Genomic DNA, 6342 nt, shown 5'->3' with positions numbered 1-6342 from the left:
TTATTTAAATTCCATCAATAATGTAATTTTATTTTATTAATGAAATTTTAGCTTTTAATTAAATTATTTACTTTAAATTTATTTTATTAAAGCAATGAAAACTGAAAAAAAAAAAATTCAGAAATTCTTCGAGTACGGAAGTCGAAAATTTTCCGAAAAACACCGAAATTCGCCTAGAGTTTATTTCCAAATTGGCGCCAGTTATAGGCATTTGGCGCTTGTCATTTAAGTCTGGCACCAGGCGCCAATTTCATCGGCTGGCGCTGATGGCTGTTAGCTGGCGCCAAGCTCTTCTTTGCGACGCCGATAATTTGCCGATCTTCTGTTGAGTTTTTAATTAATTCTGGAACGCGGAGATGTCGAAAAATAAGGTGGCCGCACCCGCAAAGGGTTGCCTACGTATCCTTTCTTAAGGAATCAGGCCGAACGTAGCTCTCTTGAGTATCCTACTCAAGTAATTATGGGTAGTATTTCTTAAGTTGGTCAAGATTTGTCATGTTCGAGAATTCATTGTCGTCCATATCAGTTAGTTTTGTTGCACCTCCTAACAGGATTGTTTTGACAATGTAGGGTCCAGACTAATTAGGTCTAAATTTACCTCTTGGATCTAAAACATTTTTCCTTAGTGCTTTTAACACCAAGTCTCCTATTTTGATATTCCTTTTCTTGACTTTCTTATTAAAATGCCTAGCCATATGAGTCTGGTAACACTGAGTGTGATGTAGAGCTTCTAGTCGTTTCTCGTCGAGTAGAATCAATTCTTCATATCTTGCCCTAGTCCATTCAACTTCATCGAGTTTACTCTCTAACGCAATGCGTAGAGATGGTATTTCTAGTTCGACAGGTTGTACGGCATCCATTCCATATACACTACAACAAATTGACTCTTGTGCCACGAATTATGCCACGGGGATACAAAATTCGTGGCATAAATTGAGCTTGCCACGGGAAAATATAGTTAAGCTAGAAACTTAAAACTCCATTGAAATTTTATGCCACGGGAGAAAAATATTCGTGGAAAATTGAAACTTGTGCCACGACTATTAATTTTTTCCCGTGGTAAATACACATATGCCACGATGATTATGTTCCCGTGCTAAACTTACACTTATGCTACGACTAATCCTATTTATGCTGCAAAATATAACACTTTCTCCAAGGGTAATTTTTTCACTGTGAGATTGAAACCATATTTGTGCCATGTTTAAAATAATTTTTGTAGCATGCATACATATATTAACATAAACCAATAATACTCATTTTAAGGAAAGACTAATGTTCTCAAGAATTTAATGAAATTATTATATGTACAATTAAATTTAATCACAAGATACATGTTATCTATAAATATTCTATAAAATGACATACAATGATTACAGTTAATAGTATTTTTAATCAATTTATAAGTTTATTAGAATTGATGAGTATGTAAAATGGTAAATTATACGTACAATTAAAATTGATGAATTTTGTTGTTTTTGGCAAAATATAATATGAAATATGATTATTTACTACTATAATTCTAAAATATTTTTCCATGATTTCAAATAAATCATTCTAGAATAACATGAACATTAACTTATACGAAGTACAAAGTATTGAATTCTAATTGTAAAAAATAATTAAAATGGACATTTGTTCATTATATTGATTTTTTATATGAAGTATAGAGTACATACTATTTGACCTTATTTTGTGTAAAAAAAACTTATATCCTAAAATTACATATGGAGCTCACCTCAAACTAGTTGTATAAAAGTATAACTATTAAAAAAAAAAAAAAAGTAAAACAGATTAAAAAAAAGTACAACTACTTGTTTCCGTAATAAAAGAAAAAAAAAATTCAAAAACCTTGTTTGCAGAAAGTTAGAAACTATTCGAACGATCCCTGATTCCCAATTCAACCAACGCTCGCACAGTAAGATCAATTCTTCGACAAAATTTCAAGGTTAGATTAGTTAAACATGAATTAATTCTTTGTTTTTCTTATATCTAGTGATTTAATTAATGTATCAATGTTGATTGTAGTTGCTATACTTAAATAGAGTTATTTTCGGCAATTTCAATTTTATTTTTGCGATCTTATGCTTCAACATCGTATGGTAGCTTCATTCCCAAATTCGTGTTGTTTAATATTAATAATTTTGTACCGTATGTTAGCGTAATTCGATTTTTGCAAATAATAATTACTTTGATTAAATTTTTGTGTAGAATCTTTTTAATCTTCTGATTATTGTTTGCATGTGCTGCTATTTAGTGTTTTTGGCTAAATAATAAATAGTGAAGACTCTATTTTAATCAATTACGAGTATCAAATTGTTCTCTAGACTTTATGGGCATTCTGTCAAATTTGTGACTGAATTCTTTAGTTTTATCATATATATTAACTATGTGTAAATTTGATTAACTATATAATTTGTTAGTCTTTTCATTCTAATAGATAGGCTAAGGAAGCCAGTGTGCAGGGACGGGATCAGGAAGGGAGGGGAACAATATGCAAATAGGGTAAGAAGTAAGAGTGCAAGCAGGTGAGGGGTGTGTGTTAAAACGGGGAGAGTGCATGTGTGTTGCTAGGGAAGGGGGCAGTGTGTAGGGATGGGGATAGTCAGGGATGGGATTAGAGTGCAGGTTGGGGATAAGTTAAGTGTGCAAGCAGGGGAATGGTGTGTAAGCAGGGAGAGGGCAGGTGTGCCACAAGGTGAGGGGGCAGTGATCAAGTAAGGGGGCAGGTGAGGAGGGGATTAATGCGCAGGCAGGGAATGAGGTAGTGTGCAGGCATGGTAGGGGGGGCAGGTGTGTAGGGGAGAGGGAAGGTTTGCATTCAGGAAGAGGGAGGTTGGTTGTAAAAATTAAGTTGGATTTTTAACTTCTTTTTAAAAGGGGTGGTGTCTTTGTTGTTTCATTTGTATTATTTGACTATTTGTATTAGTTGATTCATTTGGGTCATTTTAGTTGACTTTGCTTATAAGACTGAATGCTATTGATCAAAATTCAGAAGTATGATCAAATTGTGCCTCTCTCACAAAAATTCTACCAGCTGATTCAAACTTTGAGCATACCTTGTATAGCTGCAATGCTGCTAATGATAGGTGCAATGTTGTATAGTTTTCTTTTTTTTTTTATTCTATGTTTATAATTTCCATGTTATTGCATTAATGAGCGAAGTTGGCTTGATAAATACTGCTATGCTTAATTGCTATGTACTTTCTTCGACAGAAGACTGTGGCTATGCATTTAGGGCTGGGGAATGCTCATTGTCTAAAGTGACTAACCATGATTGAGGAAATGTGGCTGGAATTTAGTGGATTAGCTAAGGCTTTTATCAATTGATGATAACGTGGCTATAATATGCAATCAGTAGTATCAAAAGTATAATGTAACTAGTTTTAATTTATCCTTTCATTAAGTATTCATTGTTCTAATTTGGAACTTGTGATATTCTAACTGACTTTAGTTAAGAGAATCATAATTTATGATGGTTGCTGCATAATGCATACTAGTTTTAATATTTAACTGCCCTGTGGACTCATTCTATTTATTAGATGGTTCAAAGTCCGGTCATGGGCAAAGAGCTTAATTGCATGAAGGACAATGGGATGACATCCATGTTATTGAGGTATGTCTACAGACTACTAATCTTCTACTTATTAACTACTCCCTCCGTCCCCAAAAGTTCGGCCCTTATGGCCAAATTTTAGTCCCAAAGTGATCATGCCATTTGCATTAAAATATTCATCAATTTGCAACAGTATTTGTGCAAAATTACCTTCCCATATAAAATTTTGTTTTTCAATGTATTTTTATTACTTTCTCTCTTTACTTTTTTTTTTTTATAAACTCCATGTAAATTTAAATTTTCAATATAATTTTACTTCTTTTTATTTAACTTTCTTAATACCCGCGAAATCAACCCAAAAGGGTCGTTCTTTCGGAGACGGAGGGAGTACAATTCTATGCAATGTCATTTTGTTTTAACATTTTTCTTTTTCCATAGATGTTTCTCGATTTCATTTTACTCATTAAGCAACAAATTATTTCAATGATAATATAGGCGCGACCTTAGGACGAAGGAACTGCAACGTACTGTTTAATCAACACTGTCATGCTATCTTTGACTACAAATAGTGACTCCTGCGTGCGGGACATTTAGATTATCTAGATCTATTAGAAGACAAGTACGTGTTCTGCACTCAAAAACTGTGACCATTCTAAACTCAACTTTACAATGTGTTGCCCTTTGATAACTAGGGCAACTACCAGAATACCACATAATTTTCACTTGCTTAAACCCTTTTCCTAGGTTTGTACGTAAGTTTTCTTTTCATGGTGTAGATGAGTATGCAACTATCAGTGGCTAAAGGTCATCCTTGTGACATGGGAAAAATTATTGAAGAATTGGAAGGCAAGCTACGAAACTCACTAGGTCAGGTACTATGCATGACTGAAAATTTTATGCTTTTGATAGTTTATTGGACATGCCAATTCGATGCACACACTCCATACCTAGACAGGATGCTCTATGTAAATATGTTTGAAGTGAGCAGCTTTATACTTATGCATATGTTTGAACTGTTTTTAACTGGCGACCTCGCAGACTAGGTGGTGGACTAGGGAATGACTAGAGTTAGAGGTATTTTATATGCAATTTGGGGTAGGAGGACATTGGGGTTGATCAGAATCTGTTTCACCTGTCAAGTGCATTTTCAACTTTCATCTTCTATATTTATCGAAATGAAGTGTATGCTTAACTGCTAAAGAGGGTCAAAGTTGCTAGAATCAAAGGACTCATTAGAAATGATTTTCATGCGCTGCTTTATTTGACAAGTTTGATGCACAATCTGTACTTCAAAAGCTTTGATGCATATTATATGTGTTTATTTTATCAGTTTGTGGTGTACTTTACATTGTTCAGTTTCCTATTTTTGAGTCAAATGTGGCATTTCTTTCTTATGCAAGGTTCATTAAAGCTGGGTTATGTTGGTTATATTCTTTATAAAAATTATAATATATAGTTTAATTTATTAGGCTTTTATAATAATTTTTGTAACTAATTCTTTTTATTTTTCGTTCTTGTAGGTAAAAAGGAAACCGCAAAGCACAAGATTTACTACTATTTATTTTTATCAAATTACATGTACTGTAAATATTTTTATTTTACTTTAGTAAAAGGATATGAGGGCATAATTCTTTTTTTTTTCCCTGTTTTCGTGCGTGTATGTGAATAGTACTGAATCATACTAATTTCGAATATATATTTGTTTGTATGGATATTAAACATCCTCCAAATTTATTATGTGTTACGAAAATTATATATTGATCTCAAATTATCAAATTTGACTTATTTAACCGATATCTGACATTTAATTTTTTTAGCCACATGAGGCACGACAAAGATCGGCTATACAAGGTCAGTTATATTCTGTGGCAAACAAGCATATTAGCAACGGTAATATTTGTGGTTACCAAGTTTATTAGCCACATTATAATTTTGTAGCAAATTAGTTAGCCTTGTTAGTATTTGTGGCAAAAGAATTTGTTTGCCACGTGAATACCCGTGGCATAAATTTCAAAATTAGCCTCGACATCCTTTTTCCCGTGGCAAATTTCTTGCCACGGCCTCTTGTGCCTCGAGAGTAAATTTCATAATTCCCGTGGCTAAACTGCATAGCCACGGGAATTTTAAACTTGTGCCACGATTTTTCTTGTGGCACAAAGGTCGATTTGTTGTAGTGATACCAAGGAAAATTGTGTATTTCCTGTTGATGTACGGATTGACGTGCGGTAACCCCACAATGCGAAGTGAAGTTTGTCAGGCCAATCCTTATAATTTTTCGTCATTTTCTCGATGATAGTCTTTAAATTTTTATTAGCTGCCTCGACTGCTCCATTTGCTTGAGGTCTATAAGGGGAAGAATGATGATGTTGAATGCCGTATTTTTGTAGCAATTCTTCACATTCGGCTTGAAAGTGAGTTCCATTGTCACTTATCATTTCATGTGGGACTCCGTATCGGCAAATAATATTTATCTCGATAAAAAGTGCTACATGTTTTGCAGTGAGTTTAGCGTATGATTGCGCTTCGACCCACTTTGTGAAGTAATCAATTGCTACTAGAATAAATTCGTGGCCTCCTGTTCCTGGGGGAGTAATTTTGCCAATGATGTCAATTCCCCATGTAGTGAATGGCCATGGCGATGTGTAGGTGTAGAGCAAAGATGGAGGGACATGTTGTAAATTGGCGTAAATTTGGCATTTAGGGCATCTTTTATTGATGGCAATCCCTATTCATTGTAGTCCAATAATATCCTTCTAGTATTATCTTCTGGACTAGCATTTTGCCAT

General features: G+C 34.0%; 1 long non-coding RNA gene across 2 annotated transcripts; it reads left to right on the top strand.

Moving 5' to 3' along the window:
• The first annotated feature begins 1836 nt into the window (after positions 1-1836).
• LOC145634761 (uncharacterized) lies at positions 1837-5264 on the top strand. Of its 2 annotated transcripts, none has more exons than XR_014113534.1 (5): positions 1837-1948; positions 3543-3616; positions 4052-4175; positions 4333-4428; positions 5077-5264. It is a non-coding gene; the product is annotated as an uncharacterized LOC145634761 (long non-coding RNA). The 2 variants fall into 2 exon arrangements; XR_014113535.1 differs by having other exon boundaries at positions 4301-4428.
• The last annotated feature ends 1078 nt before the right edge of the window (positions 5265-6342 follow it).

This window comes from Chenopodium album, chromosome 6, assembly GCF_948465745.1.
Source record: "Chenopodium album chromosome 6, dcCheAlbu1.1, whole genome shotgun sequence".
Classification (NCBI taxonomy): Eukaryota; Viridiplantae; Streptophyta; class Magnoliopsida; order Caryophyllales; family Amaranthaceae; genus Chenopodium; species Chenopodium album.
Note: the sequence above shows the minus strand (reverse complement) of the source record. Positions and strands in the feature narration are given on the sequence as shown.